The following is a 22,069-nucleotide window of genomic DNA, read 5'->3' on the forward strand; positions in this document are numbered from 1 at the left end:
CAGCAGACGAAAGCCAGATAGGGCTGAAGCAGAGTTGTCAAGGGTAGGAAGCTGTTCCTGCTTCGATAGCTGGGCCCACAGCAGACAAGGCAGCTGCTTGGTTGCAAACCTGGCTTATCAAAGCAGCTTTTCTCAGACTTGGGCTGCACTGAGATTTACAAGCCTACCTGGATCCCAAAACTCCCACAGAAGTACTTTTGTCCATGAACAGATTAGAAATCGTTGCTGGGGTCAGGGGATACCCACAAGGGACGTCTTATTCAGCATTTTGCTGATGTCGCTGGATTCAGATCTATACTTCTTAATATGTATCCCCACAAACTGATAATAATAATAAAGATAAATTCTTAGATACAAGCAGTTTCAAGCTTTACAATTCCACAGAAACCTGAAGTATTATATGTGTATTATAATATGATTTTAAATAGTTTTGTGGTAGTAATTTTGGAGGTCTGAATTATTGAGTGATAATAAATTAATGACTGCCAAAATATTAGCTGCCAAATGATTGAATAAATAAAATTTAAGACAAGTTTGGGTTATAATATCAGATGTATAAAGTCCTCTTAAAAAGTACATATTAACATATTGAAATCTTCTTAAACATTTTTAAATGTCTCATTTTGAAAACACAAACTAGAATAAAGTTAAACATGAAAACAAAGTGAGGGAACTGAAAAATCAGGTGCTTTAAACATTTAATAAAGATAGGTATACTCAATTATTAAAAGAAATGTGTATAGAGAAAATAGTATACTTAATACTGTTCTAGAAATACTAATTAAGACTGAATTTGGGAGTTATGAAGAGGCACACTTTGGTTCAATTTAAATGATGAACCTAACCTTCTGGACACTGAGCTTGTATTATAATATGTTCTCAATTATCAGAGATTTTCTAGCAGTAGATAGATGACCTTCATCCAAATGCAAGATAATGAGTAACCTCATATTGGGTCATAACTTAGAATTGAAATCTTGTAGTATGATACCTCCTAAATCAAATTTTCTGACATTGTATGGCTTTTCTTGATAAATATCTTAGTGCATCAATATAAATCAAGGGTTATATCAGTCATATAATTTTTTTCCAATGTAACTTTCAGAAAGTTAGGCTTGATCAATCAATGGATATTCTTGAGTTCTTCATGAAACAACATAATTTAAAAATAATTCACTTGTAATAAATTTTCCATTCTTGAAATATTATAAAAGGGTCATTTATATCATTATAGATAGAATGGGTTTCATTCTTATAACTGAAAAATAAGCAATACTGTGAATTAGTAAGGTTAATTTGAATTGTTCTTCTTTGCTTCATTTCTTTTCTATAAAAATGAACTAGAAACTAAAGAGTACTCCTAAGTAAAACTTGATTACGAGAAAAATTGTGTATTATGGAATACATCGTCAGCTTTAATTTCATCTCTTTATAACTGAAATAACCTTAAAGTGTATATTTACTTTCTATAGAGTGGATGACAAATACTAAAACTTTAATAGCATTGTAGGTGGTAAATTTTTAATTTAATATCTAAAAGTAATGCAGATGTAAAATACCTAATAATTTATCACTTTATGTCAACTGTATTGTAAAAAATACCATTTACCCTGAACTCCAGCCCCAAATTCTAGTTTTCAACTTTCTTCTTCACAAATAAAATTCAGTGCTGAGACCAAAATGCAATAGTAGTTAGGTTCCTTTTTCATAATGTTAGCGTATCATCTAATTGAATAATGACTCAGCATATTGAAGGCATCTTTGAGTTTGGAACCTATTACAAATACTGTCATTTATTTAATGATAGCATTCTCTCTCCTGTCTTCTTTTGATTTCAATTAGCTTTATGAGATGAAATTGCCTTTCAGTAATGACTGATTTTGTTTCCATTGTAAAAAAATTTCATATTCTCATCCTCTATCATTTTGAAAACATTAAAAATATAAAAATTTACTTCCTAAATATTCAATGAACTGGTCAATTTAAATAAGCAATGTAGAATTTTATCCCATCATAAAGCATAAATGTAACCAATAAAATAATTCGCTAGCCCCTGCGATCATTTGTTTTTAAAGTATATCACTTACATTGCTCTCTCATGCATTCCATCTTAAAATATAGTTAAATAGATGGTACTCGTGTTTATATTAGGTAGCTTAGATGAGCCTATATTTCATTTCTACTGATGCTGCTTTCTGGATATCTTGTCAAAAAATACAAATTCATACACTCAATACACAACAAAAATTCTTTTTTTTCCCAGTGTAATTCATGTTTTCTTTTCAAAAATCTTTCCTTATCATGCATCACCAGGATAATGACTTGATTTAATTAACTATTATAATAAAATTAACATTTAGTGAATGAATATGAGATCTGTATTTTTCTCTTAGGCCTATCCATTGATGATTACATAATCCAAGATATTTGTTAAGAGATAATTTAAATATATTAATTTAATGTAGCTTATCTTCCTTAATTCTCTATTAAAGCAACTATACACTCATAACTTCTACCTTATTTTATGTACATTTACCCACAATACACACATAAATTGAATGAGAAATTTTAAATGTACTTAGACACACATAGAGCAGTTCTTTCTCATGACTACTCAGTGGTTATAGGCATAAATGTGTCCATTTCTACTTGAGTGTTAATTATTATATTTATATACTTTTTTGCAACCAGAAACATAACTCATAATCTCTTGGAGCAAAGGATTTTAGGTTAGAAAAGGATAGAACAGGAGTAATTTCCTCACACTAATTTTCATTTTCACACATGGAAGAAGGAATATTGTGGAGTCTAATATACTAGATCCTCCTAGGTTTCTTACAGAAAGGGTATGAAATAAATTGAAGGAATAGAACTTAACAAACTGAAAAAAAAAAAACTAAACTTATTATGATACGGAATGTGAGAAGCTGTGAAATAGAAAAAGGGATGCTGATAGCACTCTCAATCTTCCCTAGGAAATGTAACTTTTTTTCTCTGCAGGCCAGGAACAATAGCTGTTCTTTCCTATCATCCTTCCATGTGAAAGCACATAATCAAACTCATGTATAATTGAATGCAGCTCTTTTTCCTCATAACTAAGAATCAGGTTGATTAAATGAGTAAGACTTTGAAGTAAAACATGAAAACTCCCTGTAAAATTTGCAATTTTTAATTTTCTATTCAGAATTTCAAAACCTTTAATAGTGGATTCCATGCTATTTAAAACTTGTCAGCACTGCAGTTATTCTGATGAAATTACAATAAATGTCAGTGAAGGAGAACTTTAATAAGTAAAATAGTTTCTGAGTTAAATATATTTTCATCCCTTCCAGAATTTTACCACCTGGTCAAGCAGGACATTATTCTTTTAGAAAATAAAGAATATTCAAATTTTCCAAAGATGACAATTAAACTAGTTTAGTGTTAGAGTTGTATATAGTACAAAGTTAACATTTACCTAAGACCAACAAATGTCAGCTTAGTCAAGATAACCAAGATAGCATAAAGGAGTGGCTCAGGTGCTCTGGGAATATGCTGAGCATATTAACAATGGATCATTAATATTGGATAACTTTTCTTAATAACTCCTTGTTTAGTCCCTTCACTGAATCTGTGAAAGGGGAACATTTGTGTTAAGGGGAGAAGATGCATAATTTAAGTTGTGTACTCTTAATTGTACATACTTACTTACCTAAATTCATTAACCTTTAGAATAAATATCTTACTGAGGGGAAAAAAGTAATCAACTACCAGAAAGTATCTAGAATATTTTGTAGACTAGACATGAAGGTCGACACTTATTTCCTTTTTGCATTCATTGCCACTAATGTTTAAGGTTTTTTCATTTGTTACTTATTGCTGCATAACAAATTACCCGACAATTTAGCAGCTTAACTTACAATAAATAATATTTATTCCGAGGGTCAGGTATTTGGGAGTAACTTAGCTGGGTGGTTCTACCTCAGTGACCCTTAGAAGGTTGCATTCTAGATCTCAGCTGGGGGTGAGGTCTTCTGAGGGCTTGACTAGGATGGAATATTCACTTCCAAGCAGGTTTTCAAATATGGCTATTAAGAGAAAAACTCAATTATTTGTGCTCTTGGCACATGGTCACAGTTGCACTTCGTAGAGCTGCTTGAGTGTCCTCATGATATCTCCCAGAGTCAAGTGATTCCTTAGAGCATAGGGTGACCATAACGTCTTTGACTACCTGTGCTCAGAATCACATCATCATTTTGCAATACTCCACTGATTACATAAGTCAGCCTTTTTGATGTGATAGAGGATTATAGGGACTATGAATACAAGGACATGAGGTTCATTAAGGTCTGTAGTAAAGACTATGTTCAAAATTTAGCTTTAAAATAATATCAAGAAAGGTTGGAAATAAATTTATTGCTACGTTATTTACATGCACTTTTTCATGAACTCTCCCATTAGGAAGCCACAGATGTTGGCTTTTAAAGACCCTTTCAAAAGTTATTTCTTTTTCTTACTAATTAAAGGGTTTATCAGGTCAAGAGTTACCTCACATGCTTTCCTCATTTTCTCCTTTATAGTGAATATTTTTATTCACTATTTCACACATGCCACATTCTTCTGGTATTCAAATAATTTCCATCCTTCTAGGACTCATTCAAGTCTTACCTAATTAACTATGAGAACACCAAAATCTCTAAGCTGCTGTAACAATTCTAACCACCAATCCAAAAATTTTTTTTTCATTACTAGCAAATGGCTTGTATTTATAAGGGGATTTTTCTTAGGAAGAATAGAATTTCTTGAATGGATAACACCTTGTGCGCTTTTTTCTTTTCCTCATTACATCACTAAAATAAATCCTGAGCACACACACACACAAAAATGTATGCGGTTGAATCATTTATACAAATGTAACAGCACCTCAGACAATGCTCTGTGCCGCAAGTACTCCAAGTTATCTGTCCCTTGGGGTATAGAGAGAGAGAAAGAGAGAGAGATTCTTCAGATGAGTGATTACTGTTGCTATGGCTATTTAGACTACATTATTCTATTGTCTGCCATCAACTCATGATGATTTTCCTGATAAAAAAATCATTTCCTTTTGATCACAGTAAGTTAGAAAAATAAAGTTCTAGAATATATTTTATAAAACTACTTTCCAAACACTTTTACTTTCTTGTTAAAAATTTCTTCTAAATTTGCACTGCTACTTTAAAAAAATCTTCATCCTGGGGATTTTTGTCATAACTCAATTAGAACTGACAGCACATTTCAAATTCCACTTTTACTTTAACAAATTACTGTACCAAGCTTCCTTCAGGCTGTACTTTGATTATTAACTAGCACACATATCATGTAGCTAAAGGAAGAGAGGCATTTTATGGCAAGGGTTTTTCTCCTAATTAAGTGTAACAGCTTATTCATTTTCAGTGACTTTTAGGTTAACTTTTAAAAATCATTTCTAACTCCTTATTTTTCTTAGTTGTAAGAAATAAGCTTCTGTGACTTCAGCTGTGACTAGTGGTAAATATTATTACCACATTATACTCCAAAAATCCATTTTTATCTAGAAAAGCAGCTTCCCTTTATTTGATTATTGCTTGCTCCTCAAACTCAGTATGTGACTCAGTTTACAATTTTTATAATGCTCTATATAATCAGTAGAGTTTTTGAATTATGAAAAGACATCTATAGGAGAAGATAGGTTACATGCATTGAATATATACTGTAGGGACTTAGGAAGCTTATATAAACTTATCAATAATGGAGGTATTTTATTATACCAGTTTGAGCTCCAAGGTATGTTTATGGATGGTTTTCAGTCTCATTTATCCTATAATGCTCCCCTTTCCTGCTTGGCTATTTTCTTCCTATGAAAATTCAAGAAGACATCTGAATTCTGACTCCTATTTAAAACATCAGTCATGCTTGCTTCTATGTTTGAGCCTGAAATATTTTACAAGCACCAGTTGTGTTGTGTCACCTGCCCTGGTGGCCGCTGCCACCTCGATCACTTCTAGCACACATTATTTCTCATATAGGTAATGGCTGTAAACAATCACCAGCTCTATAGTCTTTCAAAGTGTAAGAGAAAGGAATAAATTATTCCCACTAGCCATATATGATCAGGTAAGAATGTTGTAATAATACTTTGCCTGATGTTCCAACCTAGTTGCTATTTAAGTTTAAATTAGTTTACTACAGGAACCTTGGATTATGCTATATACCAGTGCTAACTGTGTTGTAGATGTAGGTTCATATTCACAACTGTTGGTCTATTTCTGCAAATCAAAGTCCATGGGTTTCATTTCCTTTATTTTTATATCATGATTATTATTATTTTTTAATCAGGGGAGTCATTGCTCTGCTAAGTGGTGTGGTTCTCCTTCATATGTTTAAATAAATACAAATTTCAGGAGAAAGGTAATGAGGTCTTTGTTCTTGCCCTCTAGGAAGGCATCTTGGCTCTTTACAAATAATTATTTCCACTGTTCCTTAGCAAACATTAAGATGAATGTATTTTTCATGCACAGAAAAAAATGAGTCCCTCTTAAGCAGAGAAACGGCTACATATCTGAAAATATACTCTTGGATGTATATATACTTGTATTTAGTGTGTGTAGTTTTTATTTTATTGCATCCTTCATTAAAAATTCTATGTACAAACTGGAAGCATATATTAAAATACAACTGCCAACAGGGATAACTTGAGATAGCAGATAAAAGCAAGAGTTTTATTTTCCCTACTTGGTATTGATAGCATACTTTTAGGTACAAATTTTCAATTTATAGACAGAAATAAAAATAGTGAAAAAGAAACAACATATATATAACTGTTTTGAGAGACAAAAGTAATACCTTATGGACTCTCCTGGAACTTGAAATGTGACCACATTGAATCATGCTCTTTGTGAAATGGTAAAATATTAAATCAAATACCTGTAAGAACAAATTTTCCTGTAGTTTACCTCTGCTGCTATCAGTTTATCTTCCCATGCCTTTGTTATGCATTTATCGATGACAGAAAGCTGTTACTTTTACTATTCAGGATTTCAGGTATTTTTACTTCAGGGGGTTGCTCACTGATGCTATTTTCAATTTGCAGTCTAGAGGTAGGCTTAATGAACCACTTAAAATGCAGCAGATTTTCATCTATAAGTTTATCTCCCACATAACAAAGTCTAAAATCCTGTTGTTGGCTCCCAGGTATCATAAGTAAAACACATTGGTTTATGTCAACATTTCAAGCTATGTATATGAAATACACTACTCACATCTCTCAATAGTCAAACTGCCACACATCTATGTCTATGAACCAACCAATTACATATAAATTAATACATTTAATAATTATTGAATATCTCAATATCTACAACATATGATCAGTGCTAGCAAATGTTTAGAAGTTTAACATTTAATGGGAACATAAAGCTGAAAAACAATGAAACATAAGGATAAGATAAATTACAAGAAGTATTATAAATTATTTATTGATTACATCAAGTGACAGTTTAAGTGAACAAACTGATGAGTATATAATGTTATAATATTACAGCCAGGCTTTAAACAGAAAGTAACCTCCTAACTTTTTTAGATAGTTCTGTCATTGTAGTAGTGCTAATAAATAACCATTTATAAATCTATTCAGTGTTTAATTGCCTGATCATCTGCATATAGAAAAGCATGTTAATTAAATAGCATCTGTGTTGATTTATTTGTAGACATGGAGAGTGTCTACTATCTAATCCTGCTTTTTTGAGGACTTCCATCTAAGCAGTGATGTCACCTAACAGGAATGAGGAACAGAGCATTAGAGTTTTTGTTTATAATGATAATAGTCACTTTGATGGTAGCCAATGAAATCTCCAATGATTAACATGAGTTTAGAGCCAAAATCTAATCTAAGTAATATTTATTTTCATAGTTTTTTATGCTGTTGTTTTTCTTTTTTCCATGAGATATAAATATGATAAAGTGCACAGGTAAATCTACAGTTCAGTTTTGAAAAATATCTATAGCCATGTAACATACACATTAAGATATAGAATTTCTCTTGTCACTGAATGCTCCTTCCAATCGCTCCTCTGCACCGTCAACCCCAGATACCATGTCTATCATCATACATATATATTGCCTATTTTATAGCTTCATAATAATGGAATCAGGTAGTCTGTACTTTCTTATGTTCCACTTCTATTTCTCACCAAACTGACTTTCAGTGATATCTCTGCATCTATATTGTTGCTATATCAATAGTTTGTTCCTTTTTCTTACAGAGTAGTATTTTACTTTGTGAATATATCAGTTTGTTTTCTCCATTCTTCCGTTGATGGGAATCTACTGTTGGTTATCTCCAGAGTTTGTCCATTAAAAATAAAGCTACTGTGAAAATTCTCGCCCAAGGCTTTCTGTGTTTCTGTTTTTCTTTCTCTTGGGCAAATAACTAGAAGTGAAGTTTATGGGTAATAGTTTTAAGAAAGTGTCAGACTGTTTTTTAAAGTAATTGTATGCTTCCACTGGCAATTTACAAGAGTCTCAGATGCTCTACAACCTTATCATCATCTAGTGTTGTCAACTTTCTTGAATTACCATTCTAGTGTATATGTAGTGTTAAACTGTAGCTTTAATTTTTCATTTTAGGTAGCTAATGATGTTGATCATTTTTTGTGCTCATTGACCATTTGAACATCTTTTTTTTCTGAAGTGTTTAATTAAGACTTTAATAGGTTTTCCTCAATATAATGTTATAGGGAAAGAGGGAGAATGCTAAAAATGGGAAAATTGGAAATTGTTTCTGTGCTGTTTAGTCATATCCAAATCATTGTTCCATACTTTTGAACTAGGCTTATCTAGCCATTGTAGATACAAAGATTTTTTTTCTGTAATTTTCTCTTTCTTTTAATGCATGTGTTTTCCAGTGCATTTTTGGATGGTAAATATTCTTTAGAATTCAGTAATTTACCCATATTTTTCTACTAAATTAATATTCAAAAGAGATTTAATTATAATTTCTCTACAATACTTGTATCATGATATTTTACAAACTTATGATTTAACTTATAAATTTTCTAATTGTACTACAATGATTTATATATCTGGATTATCTAACTGATTATAGTCTGTACAAACCTTAGAGGTAAAATTTATATAGATTTATTAATTATGTAATATTTAGTGTTGCATACAAAGCAATAAGATTAATGCACTGCACATACACTGTTAGTCATTCCTGAAAGCTGACATTTGATATTTTAATCATTCATGATTTCTAAAATGCTTTGTTTTAGTACCTCAAAATGTCAGGTGAAGAGAATACTCAGGAAATGCTTTATTTACACAGGTGAGATTTCTTTTCCATGCAGATCACACTGGCAACCATATTTGTAGCTATGTAGAACCAGCTATTGGGAGAATATGATGCCAAGATGCAGAGATGGAAAATAGAGGGTGTCATGAAGGCTTTCAATGTTTTGTGTCCAATTATCTCTCAGGTCCAGGTGCACTCGTTTCTTGATGTGAGACAACAGTTTACCATTTTGCCTAAACTGGCCCATATGTTTTGTTTCATTTATGCACTTGACAATTATGTATAGGATATTTGCTATGTAATAGGTACCAATAAAAGCATTTTGCCAACACAACCCAAGACCAATTTATGAGGTAGATAGTGTATTATTTGTCCAATATTAGAGACAAGAATACAAACTTCACAAAGTCTAAGTAATCTGCCTTTTTCACTTATCTATTGCTGCATAAAGGACAACACAAAATTTGAAAAGATAATCTGCTCACTTGCCTATGACGATGCTATGTCATCACTTTTGCCTGGGCTCCCCTGGGTAATTCTGTTGCTTTCACCTGGGATCAGTCTTGAAATTTCAGATATCTGACAGCTGTACTGGGGCTGGATGGTCTCAGATGGTTATACACATACAACTATCAGTTGATTCTGACTGTCAACTGCAGCTCCTTTGTTCTCCTCTACAGGACACTCATCCCCAGTTAGCTAGCTCTAGTGTTTTTACAAGGTGATCTCGTGAAAGACTATAGGATGTAGTCTCTGCAACTTGAGCAATACCACATACTCTATATTCTATTGTTCAGAGTACCTCAAAAGGTAAAATCCAGATATAAGGGATAGAAAAGTAGATTACACCACATTACAGAAAGAGTGGTAAAGCCACACTGCAAGGAAGTGTGCAATTAGGGAGAGAGTTGTTATTGTGGCCATTTACAAAAATTCCACCATGCAGAACAAAGTCATATAGATAATGCGTTTATTACTGCTTCTCTAATATGCTGCTGTGGTGGAAATTCATAGTAACTCTTTTCTCATTATTTCCTAAGTAATAGATAAATATTTTACACAAAAAGTTAAGAGTTTATCAATAGTTTGATATGTTTGTTATTAGGAACATGTTACTTCAAACTACTAGATTACTAACTGCTTGGAATGTCAAATATTTATTTTAATTAATAAATATAAATAAAATCATTATAAACGAATAAAATGGCAAAACACATTATTTTAAAAGAGTTCTGTGATAGCTGGAGATTCTGGGTTTTAGTAGTTAATTACCTTACCACAAATATATTCTGAATGAAATAGCTAAAGAGATTTGAATATATACTTAATGAATTAAATATTTTCTATATCTAAGATAGACAACTAAAACTTTTTTACTTTCATTTCTTTTTTTGATTCAAAAATTATAAACGATAAAGAGCATCCTAATTTACTTAAGCATACACATTGACTTTAAAATTAATTTAAAACAAATACCTCTTCTCTAGTAGGACCTGTAACATAACCAGGTCTTCCTGATAATAAACATGTACTCTTGGAGACATTTTGATAATTTTATGTATTTGCTTCCTTAATTGTTCTTAAATTTTATTACTTAATTATGCATTTCTTAAAAATACAGTTTAATTTTATGTAAGTTTAGGCTTTATAAAATTGTATCATATACTATGGATTTTATTCTATTCATACACTTTTGCATTATGTTGTCTAAGATTTAGTCATGACAATAAATTTGTGTTTGTTTCATTCATTTTCCTTACTGAATAATTCTTCCTGTGAGCATACTATATATTTTTTTCAATTTTACCTAGTGTCAAGTAAATTATTGCTAATTTAGGGTTATTTTGAAAAAAATTAAAACCTGTTAGCATTTTTATATACATAAATCCTGATGTACACAACACACATTTCTAGAGATTATATAATTAGGTTTACTATTCTAAATGTTTTTTCAAAAGTCTTTTGCCAATTTTTACTCATATCAGCACTGTATGTTTGGGGATTTGCTGGTTCTGTGGAACAGTAAGAACTCATATAATGAAGAGGAAAGGAAAAGTAGATACATTGGTATAACTACTATATTCCAACAGGATCAAGTTTGCATTATTCTGAAAGTGAATTGTGATAAGTCAACATGCATATTATAATGCCTAGGGCAGTCATAAAAAAATAATTCAAATAACTTATGGAAAAAAATCAACATAAAAGATGAAAACTTATACTCTAAAATATTTATTCAAGTACTTCAGTAAAGAAGGAACAGAACAAAAAAGATATGAGACAAATAAAAACAAATAGCAAAACAGCATATATAAATACAGTTGACCTTTGAAAGACATGGGAATTGGTGTGCCAATCTCCTTGCAGTAGAAAAGCCACATATAACTTGACTACTGAAAATTTAACCACTAACTGACTACTGTTGACTGGAAGCCTATGGATAACACAACACTCGAATAATGCATATTCTGTATGTTATATATGTCATATACTGTATTCTTGCAAAGTTAGCTAGAGGAAATAAATTATTTTTAAAATTGTTGCAAAGGTCAAAAAATTCACAGTATTTTTATTTTAAAAATTGTGCATATAAGTGTACCCACACTGTTCAAATCCATGTTGTTCAAAGGTCAACCGTATACCCATATTAAAAATATCATTTAATGTTAGTACACTAAATTCTCTATCAATAAGCAAAGATTTTCAGACTGAGTAATATCCACAACCTAATTATATTCTGTCAACAAAAGACAAAGCTTAGATTTGAGGTTGAAAGTAATATGTTTGATAGAACATCTTGATATAAATCTGATACTAACAGTAATCATAACTGAGCTTGAGTTGCTATATATACTTATTTATTTAGATTTCATTGAAGTGTGGTTGATATACAGTATTATATTGGATTCAAATATACAACATACTGATTGAACAGTTATTTACATTATTACATCCTTACCCCAAATAGTGTAGTTGCTATCTGTCAACACAGAGCATGTTACAGAACATATTATATTCTCTATGCTGTATTTTCATCCCAGTGACATATTATAATTGAGATTTTGTACTTCCTTACCCCCTTCACCTATTTTCACCCATCCACCCCAACCACTGCCCCACTGTAACCATCAGTCCCTTCTCAGTGTCTATGAGTGTACTCCTGTTTTGTTTATTTTGGTTTATTTTGTTTTCATATTCCTCATATAGATGAGGTCATATGATATTTGTCTTTTCCCACCTGGCTTATTTCACTTAGCATAGTACCCTAAAGGTCCATCCATGTTGTTGCAAATAGCAAGATTTTCTTTCTTTTTTATGGATACTATTCCATTGTGTATATGTACCACATCTTTTTCTTATTCATTCACCTATTAAGGGACACTTTGGTGGTTTCCATATGATGGCTATTGTAAATAATGTAGCAATAAATATAGGGGTGCATATATCTTTTTGAGGTAGAAGTTTTGTTTTCTTCAAGTAAATTCCTAAGAGTGCAGTTACTGGGTCATATGGTATTTCTATTTTTTGAGGAATCTCCATATTGCTTTCCATGGTGGCCATACCAATTTACATTCGTACCAACAATGTAGGAGGGTTACCTTTTCTCCACATCCTCACCAACACTTACTATTTCTTGTCTTTGATAGTGGCCATTCTGACTGGTGTGAGGTGATATCTCAATGTGGTTTTGATTTGTACTTTGCTGATGATTAGCGATGTGGAACATCTTTTCATGTGCCTGTTGACATCTGTATTTCTGCTTTGGAAAAATGTGCCAGTCCTCCGCCCATTTTTTAGCTAGGTTACTTATTTATTTACTTTTTTGGTGTTGAGTCATATGAGTTCTTTATATATTTTGGAATGCTAACCCTTTATTAGATAAATAATTTATGAATATATTCTCCATTACTGTAGACTGCATTTTTGTTTTGTTGATGGTTTCTTTTGCTGTAGACATTTTTACTTTGATGTAGTCCTACCTCTTCATTTTTTATTGTTTCCCTTGCCTGGAGTGTTGCTCATGCTTATGTTTAAGAGATTTTTGCCTGTTTTTTTCTAAGAATTTTATGGTTTCATGTCTTACTTAGGTCTTTAATACATTTTGAGTTTATTTTTGTGTATGAAGTTAGACAGTAATCCAATTTTCATTCTCTTGCATGTAGCTGTCCAGTTCTCCCAACAACAGTTATTGAAGAGACTGTCTTTTCCTATTATATATTCATGACTCCTTTATCATATATTAATTGACCATATATGCATGGGTTTATTCTTGGGTCTCTTTTCTGTTCCATTGGTCTATGGATCAGTTCTTATGCCAGTACCATACTATTTTGATTACTGTAGCTTTTGTAATATAGCTTTAAGTCAGGGAGAGTAGTACTCCCAGCTTTGTTCTTTTTCAAGATTCTTTGGGTGTTCAGGATCTTTTGTGGTTACATATAAATTTTACGATTATTTGCTCTAGTTCATTGGAAAATGCTATTGGTATTTTAATAGGGATTGCATTGAATCTGTAAATTTCTTTGGGCAAGATGGCCATTTTGACAATATTAATTCTTCCTATCTATAACCATGTGACAGATTTTCACTTATTTGTGTCTTCTTTAATTTCTCTCATCAATGTCTTACAGTTTCAGAATATAGGTCTTTCACCTCCCTGGTTAGGTTTATTCTTAGGTATTTTATTCTTTTTGATGCAGTTGTGAATGGAGTTATTTCCCAATTTCTCTTTCTGCTAGTTCACTGTCAGTATATAGTAATATAACAGATTTCTGTAGATTGATTTTGTGTCCTGCAACTTTGCTGAATCTAACAGTTTTTTTTTTTTTTGTGGAGTGTTTAGGATTTTTTTAATATAGTACCATGTCATCTACAAATGGAGACAACTTTACATCTTCCTTACCAATTTGGATGTCTTCTACCCATTTCTCTTGTCTGACTGCCATAGCTAGGATTTCCAGTAACATATTGAATAAAAATATGAGAGTGGGTATCCCTGTCTTATTCTTGATCATAGAAGAGAAACTTTCAGCTCTTTGCCATTATATGTGATGTTATTTGCGGGTTTGTTGCATATGGCCTTTAGTATGTTGAGGTATGGTCTCTCTATACTGCTTTTGTTGAGAGCTTTTAGCCTGAATTGATGTTTTTTCAGCATCTATTGAGATGATCGTGTGGTTTTTATCCTTCCTGTTGTTAATGTGGTGTATCACATTGATTTATGAATCTTGTACCATCCTTGCATCCCTGGAATAAATCCCACTTGGGTGTGATGAATGATCATTTTGAAGTATTTTTTAATTTGGCTTGCCAACATTAGGTTGAGGGTTTTTGCATCTATGTTCATTGGCGATATTGGTCTGTAATTTTCTTTTTTTGTAGTGTCTTTGTCTAGTTTTGATATTAGAGTGATGCTGGCTTGATAGAATGAGTTTGGAAGTATTCCCTTCTCTTCTAATTTTTGGAATACTTTAAGAAGGATGGGTATTAGATCATTTTAGAATTCAGCTGTAATGCCATCTGATTCTGGATTTTTGTTTTTTGAGAGTTTTTTAATTACCAATTCAATTTTGTTACTGGTATTGGTCTGTTCATTTTCTGTTTGTTCCTCAGTCAGTGTTATAAGATTGTATGTTTCTAAGAATTTGCTCATCCCTCCTGGTTTGTCCAATTTATTAGCATATAATTTTTCATAGAATTGTCTGTATTTCTGAGGTGTCAGTTTAACTTTTTTTTCACATCTGATTTATTTGTGTCCTCTCTCTTTTTTTCTTGATAAGTTTAGCTAGAGGTTTGTCTATTTTGTCATCTTCTCAAAGAGCAATCTCTTAGTTTCATTGATTTTTCTATTGTTTTATTCTTATTTTATTTCTGCTTTCATCTTTATTATGTCCCTCCTTCTACTAACTTTGAGTTTCATTTGTTTTTCTTTTCCTAGTTTCTTTAGTTACAAGTTTAGACTGTTTATTTGGGATTGTTCTTGTTTATTGAGGTAGGCCTATATTACTATCTATTTCCCTCTTAGAACTGCCTTTGCTGCATCCCACATATTTTGAACCATTGTGTTACTGTTTTCATTTGCCTCCATGTATCAAGATTTCCTCCTTGACTTGTTCATTAATCAATTGATTATTTATAAGCATGCTGTTTATCCTTCATGTGTTTATGGATATTTTTTGTTTTCTTCATGTAACTGATTTCTAGTTTTACACCATTGTGATCTGAAAGCATGTGGGATATAATTTCAATATTTTTAAATTTATGGGGGCTCTTTTTGTGTCCTAATTGTGGCCTATTCTGGAGAATATTTCATGTGCACTTGAGAAAAATGTGTATCCTGCTGATTTTGGGTAAAATATTCCGTGTATACATCTTTTAAGTCTATCTGGTCTAAGGTATCATTCAATGCCTCTGTTTCCTTATTTATTTTCTGAGTAGCTTTATTAAAACTAGACAAAAGAGAGTTTACAACAATAAATATTACCAGAGATAATGACAGCACTTCATAATGACAAGAAGGTTTATATGAGGAAAGGCACACCTTATCCATTAATATGCACATATATTTATCAACAGAGCCCCGAAATGCATAAAGAATTGATATAATCAAAAGAACTCAGTAATTCAGCAGCCATAATTGAAGATTTTTAATATGTCAATTTTAATATGTTAACAGAACAACTAGACAGAAAATCAAGTCTGTAGAAAACTTGAATCACACTGCGAACTTGACCAGAGAGTCAGAATAGTCCACCAAAAGACTGTAAATAGAAAATTTATAATTTTTAATGCCTGTATCAAAAAATAAGTAATGATTTTTTGTTTACTGATTCAAATTTAACTTTCATCTTAATATACTAGAAAAAGAACAAACTAACCTAACTCAATCACAAGAAGAAAATAAGAGTTAAAGCAGGATCCAGTGGAATAGATAAGATGTCAATAAAGCAATCAGGAAATTAAAGCTATTTCTTTGGAAATACCAACAAAGTTGACAAGTATTAACTAGAAAGATCAAGATAATAAAGGAAAGAATATAGTTTTATAAAATCAAGAATGAAAGGGGGAGGATAATCACTACAGACTTGTACACATGTAAAGAATTATAAGGGAATGTTATATAAATCTTTATGTTAATAAAACAGTCATTTTAGATGACATTCCCAGAAAGAAGCAAAATAACAAAACTGAATTAAAAAGAAAAATAGAAACCATCTTTCTTTCACAAACTCTTCTAGAAAATAAAGGAGGAACTCCACAACTAATTTTATGAGGCCTATGATATTACCCCAGTACCAATACTAGATAAAGTTCTATTAAGAAAACTATGGCCTAATACCCATCATGGATTTAAGATGAAAAACCTTTAACAAAATAGTACCAAACTAAATTTAGCCACATATAAAAATTATTATACACCATGACTAGTTGGTATTTATTCCAGGAAATCAAGGCTGGTTTATCACCCTTATGTATATATACATACACACAATATAATTATACATACTATAGTATATACTACATAACACATATAGATGTATAGAAAATATATATTACCAGGTATATAAAATGTATAAAATATATATTACTAAGATGAAATCTATATTAACCTAAATTAAATATGTATTATTAATTAATTAAATTTATTTATATAAAATATATTTTACTCCCAATTATGATATATATGGTAATAGACCATATTAATAGAATAATGTACAACTACTTCATGTGTTAGGGTCCAGGCTTCCGAGGCTTCCCCAGAGAACAAACTACACAGGCATAGAGATGTAAATTCAAGCAAAGTCTTTATTCAGCCAGCTAGCTGGGGTCCAAGTCAGCCCGATGCAGCGGGTCTCAACAAGGACCCCGAGCACTCAGAGCCAAGGGTTTATATAGCAATTTCAAAGCACTTAACTCATAGCAATTTTCTTTAACTATACATTATTCTTGCAAGACATATATCCTGGGGTTAAGCAAGGGCAGGGTAAGACTACTCCTCAATGGTTAGGGAGGTTCTGCACGATAAGCTTGGTATGTAAGATTAACTGACCAAGGTTAGCTGACCAAGGGTCACAGCTGCCCACCACCCGGTGCTCATGATTAACTTGTTTTTCAAGGCCTTACCCAGGCCCAGGGTTTTTTTTTTTTTTTTTTTCCTCTGAGTCACACTCTCAGAAAATGGTTTCTAGGTTTCTAAGATGGCTATGCTTATGCTAATTTACTAATCTTACTAATGCTTAGATTCTACATTTCCCCACTTTCCTTTGACCATTCCAATCATGGAATGTTTGTTTCTTCCTGCTGTGTGAGTGAATGATACTGCGGTCTCAGCATTAGCACCTGAACAGCACTCACTCTTTCCCTAACAAAGGTTATTAGCCGGTTTAAGATACAGGGACCTAAAGTGAGAAGCAGTATAAAAATAAGCAAGGGCCCTGCCAGGGTGGATATCAGGGTTGTAAACCATGGGGATTTAGTAAACTAGGATTCAAATAGCCCTTGGCTGGCCTCTCGCTCTCTCTTCCTTTGATCTGGTCTCTCTCTAAGTTTAGACATTGAATCTCTTACTATTCCGGAATGGTCTGCTGTTAATGTTTAGCTAAGTTTTATTAGTTCTTTTTCCTGACTCTTAATGCTCTCTGCACTCCTTTACACCGTGATCATTTCAACACCTGTGTAAAAAGAATTTCACAAAAACCAATACTTATTTATTATAAAAACTTGTTTTTTTAACTTCTGAAGAATAAGCTTTTTGTTTAACTTATCACAAAATGACACAAGAAAATGTTAAATGTAGAAAAAAATCCTTATATTTTTCAATTCAGACATATATGATAGGAAGATTTTGTGACTTTGAAATTTTACCATTTGGCAACATGCAAATATAAGAATTATGCATTAGAAACTTAAATATGAAGAGATAAAGTATTAATATTGAGAGTGTTGTATAATTATGATTTATTCAGGTAAGTTGATTATCTAAAAAACTGTTTAACAGGTGAAAAATAAAATTGTTTCTGTCTTTGGCTAAACATTTATTTCAAATTTTTTAGAACACTAGTATTAAGATTTTTAAGAGTCCCAATCAGGTGAAAACAGTATTGAGTGTAGATTGTTTTAGCAGTGGACTTCAGCAAAACAAAATAAAACAAAAATATTCATTATTTGGGGAAAAATAAGATTACTTTAAGAAAACTTTTCTTACAATGCTTTAAATTAAAAGCTAGTGTGGGTAAAATTGAAACATTTCCAGAATATCTCACCTGGCTTTAGTATATCTGCATATCAATAGGCATTCAGAGGTGGAAAGAAGTATGACTTTAGTGCATTTGCATTTTTCCTCAGGGGTGGAGAAATTCATCTCCATATCAATGGGTGATTACCTGGGCAACAGAGGGCTTATCTATACCTGAGAGGTGAAGGGGAGGGCCAGTGTGGCTGCTGCTGGAGCAGAGAAGAAAGACGGCCTGGGACTGCAGTTTGTGAGAAATAAATGAGTTTTAAACTTTATTTCTCCCTTTGACTGATTTTGGTTTTTGGAGGTATTTTGCCCGGGGATTTCCTTTCCCTGGACTAACAATTGGCATGAGTTGACAGGATTCCTCCGAACCTGAAATCTGTTATAATGGGTGTGACCTTTGGGAGGGCCACCCCTAGAAATGATGGGGAGAAGCAGCGCTTGTGCCTAGGGACATGTGTCTACACTCGTGTGGTCATGGAGGCACCACCACCGTTGCTGGCCATGCTGACCCCGGCCCATGGCCCGAGCCTAAGGCTACTGCTTCTGCCACTGCTGCTGCTCTTGCTGTCAGCTGGAGCCTGGCCACAACTATGGAAAGGAGCAAAGGTCTGGGTCACCTTGAAGCAACTGGCTTCTGTGTAACACATCTTGCTGGCTATAGAGCTCATCCCTGGAACAGCTCTGACCAAGGTAATAGTGTCCTATCCCATTGCGAGACTGGACCCAAAGGTCACGGAGTGGAGTGGCACAGACACCTACCATATATCATGTGACTGGCCACTTGCCTGTGGCATCCCCAGGGAATGATGAAGCAGACACATTGGCCCAGATGCGCTAGCTAGAAGGAAAGCCTGCCTCTGATGTGGCCCAATGGCTACATCAGTGTTTGTTGCACATGGGGCAAAAGACAATGTGGGCCTGTCAGTGGGACTTGCCTTTCACCTTTGAAGAAGTCAGCCGAGCCCAGAAGGATTGTCCTGAACATTGTGCAGATCAGCAAACCACCAAGAGGGGCCTAGAGTGTCTCTCTGCAGCCTATGGTTGGTCACCGATTACTAAGAGCAATCGAGGTACCCACTTTATTGGACATGTGTTGCAAGGATGAGTGCAGCTATTAGGAGTAAAATGGATATGGCCCTGGACATTGCAACACATGGATCAGCAATGGTTGGCTCTTCTGGCCCCTTGGGGAAAAGGCCTGGAAGCTGGCCTCCTGTGTATTCCTGTAATAACAGCAAATTGGCCTTCAACAATCACGGTTATTTGCTTCTACGGTCTTTGTGTCCTGGATGCGTCCCCTAGCTGCAGCTGCCGCATGATGGCTGGAATGGGTGAGTTTTGGACTTAATCTGTATGGGGCTTTGAACCTAGCTGAATTCTCTGGCTTGAGAATTTTGATTGTGTTGCTGTTGTCGAGAAAATAATATTTAAAGAGAGGCTTGACTTTGTCTAATGTTTGGTACAAGTTTTGTGAGCAATCTAGCATGATTGTTAGGAATGAGTATACAAGTGTAGAAAAGTATTTTGTGCTTAGTGAGAGATTAGAGAGATTGTGCTGTAAAGTACATTTGTTTAGTCTGCATAGGCTGAATCCTCTGGCCTGAGGATTAGCAAGATTTTATTGCTGTTGCTACTGCATGTTACTAGATTGGTCTGAAGAGGGAGATTGAGTAAATTGTAAGGCAAGATTTCTGGGAGGGTGGATTGTGGGTAAAATTGAAACATTTCCAGAATATCTCACCTGGCTTTAGTATATCTGCATATCAATAGGAATTCAGAGGTGGAGAGAAGTAAGGCTTTAGTGCATTTGCATCTTTCCTCAGGGGTGGAGAAGTTCATCTCCATATCAGTGGGCAACAGAGGGCTTATCTGTACCTGAGAGGTGAGGGGGAGGGTCGGTGTGGTTGCCGCTGGAGCAGAGAAGAACGATGGACTGGGACTGCAGTTTGTGAGAAATAAATGGGTTTTAAACTTTATTTCTCCCTTTGACTGATTTTAGTTTTTAGAGGTATTCTGCCCCGGGATTTCCTTTCCCCGGACTAACAGCTAGGTTCTAGAAAAACTACATTCTAATATTTCCCAAGAACTTCACTTTTAATAGTATTTCAAAATACAGAAGTTTTGGGATTTAGAAGTTTCCAAATATTCATCATTTTATTACACCTTCAATTGATTTACATAGGTAAGTATTCCATTGTGACATATAAAGATGTGTAAGGTTAAAGACACAATTTTGAAATCTGTAATTTCTAGTTTCACCAGAAATAAACACATGAACACACACATATAAATTATTCTCCTGCAAATTGATTAGTTAATGTATATCAAAATCACATTTCCTTTAGAACATATCCAGTGATTTTTAATATAGCACATTTTAATATTGTAAGTCCGAGGAAAGGAAATCCACGGCAAAATACCTATAAAAACCAAAATCAGTCAAAGGGAAAAATAAAGTTTAAAACCCATTTATTTCTCACAAACTGCAGTCCCAGTCCATCATTCTTCTCTGCGCCAGCAGCAACCACACCGACCCTCCCCCTCACCTCTCAGGTACAGATAAGCCCTCTGTTGCCCAGGTAATCACCCATAGATATAGAGATGAACTTCTCCACCCCCAAGGAAAGAGGCAAATGCTCTAAAGCCTTACTTCTCTCCACCTCTGAACACCTGTTGATATGCAGATGTACCAAAGCCAGGCAAGATATTCTGGAAATGTTTCAATTTTACCCACAAATACCAATATATTTCATTTTATAAATGAGATGGATTTGTGAAATAATGGTTATAAAGAAAAATGTTAAAGTACACCATGGCCTACATTAAAATTTCCAATGTCAGTGTAATCACAGCAATAGGACATTCAATGGCTGAGACACTACTTACTTTAGCTGCTTTAAAAAAAATGCAAGGAATAACAGGGAATTATTCCTAAGACAAATCTTTAACATGTTCATCTGCTCTTTCAATATTATTCAGAGATGAATTTGCATTGAAGAAATGTTTGTTGACCTAAAAGGCAGGGGAAAATATCTGAAAATGGATCCATCAGTCATTGAATTTACTTAATCATGCTCCCATCACTGATTTAGCTGGAGATAGAAATAGTGAGAAATCTTAGAAGTCAGAGTTGACTCATTTTGATAATAATAAGATTCTTTTAATCAAGTTCTATTATTCTGCACATTCTTACTTTCATCTGCTGATTTAGTTGATTTTCTACCCATATTGATAACAAAGAAGCCACAAACTTAAGTTCACTGATGAAAAGTAATTCCTCTATGTCTGTTTGATTTCTTTAAGGACAAATACAAATTAAAAATGAGAGGCTTAATTCTCCTTGTTTAAAATAAGAGATTTCCTTCTCCTTTTATCTTATTTACTTTAGAAAGCTTGTAATTTTAAGTACTTTCTCTTCACTTTCAAATGTAGATAAATCCTTTAAAAACCTAAATAGGCCCTTTGTTAGCTTTATCATGCAGGAATGCTGTTCTCAAAAATCTGGGAGCCATTGTTCCCAGTGTACCAGTCAGGGAGAG

The sequence above is a fragment of the Manis javanica genome, chromosome 8, assembly GCF_040802235.1.
Source record: "Manis javanica isolate MJ-LG chromosome 8, MJ_LKY, whole genome shotgun sequence".
In the NCBI taxonomy this organism is placed as follows: Eukaryota; Metazoa; Chordata; class Mammalia; order Pholidota; family Manidae; genus Manis; species Manis javanica.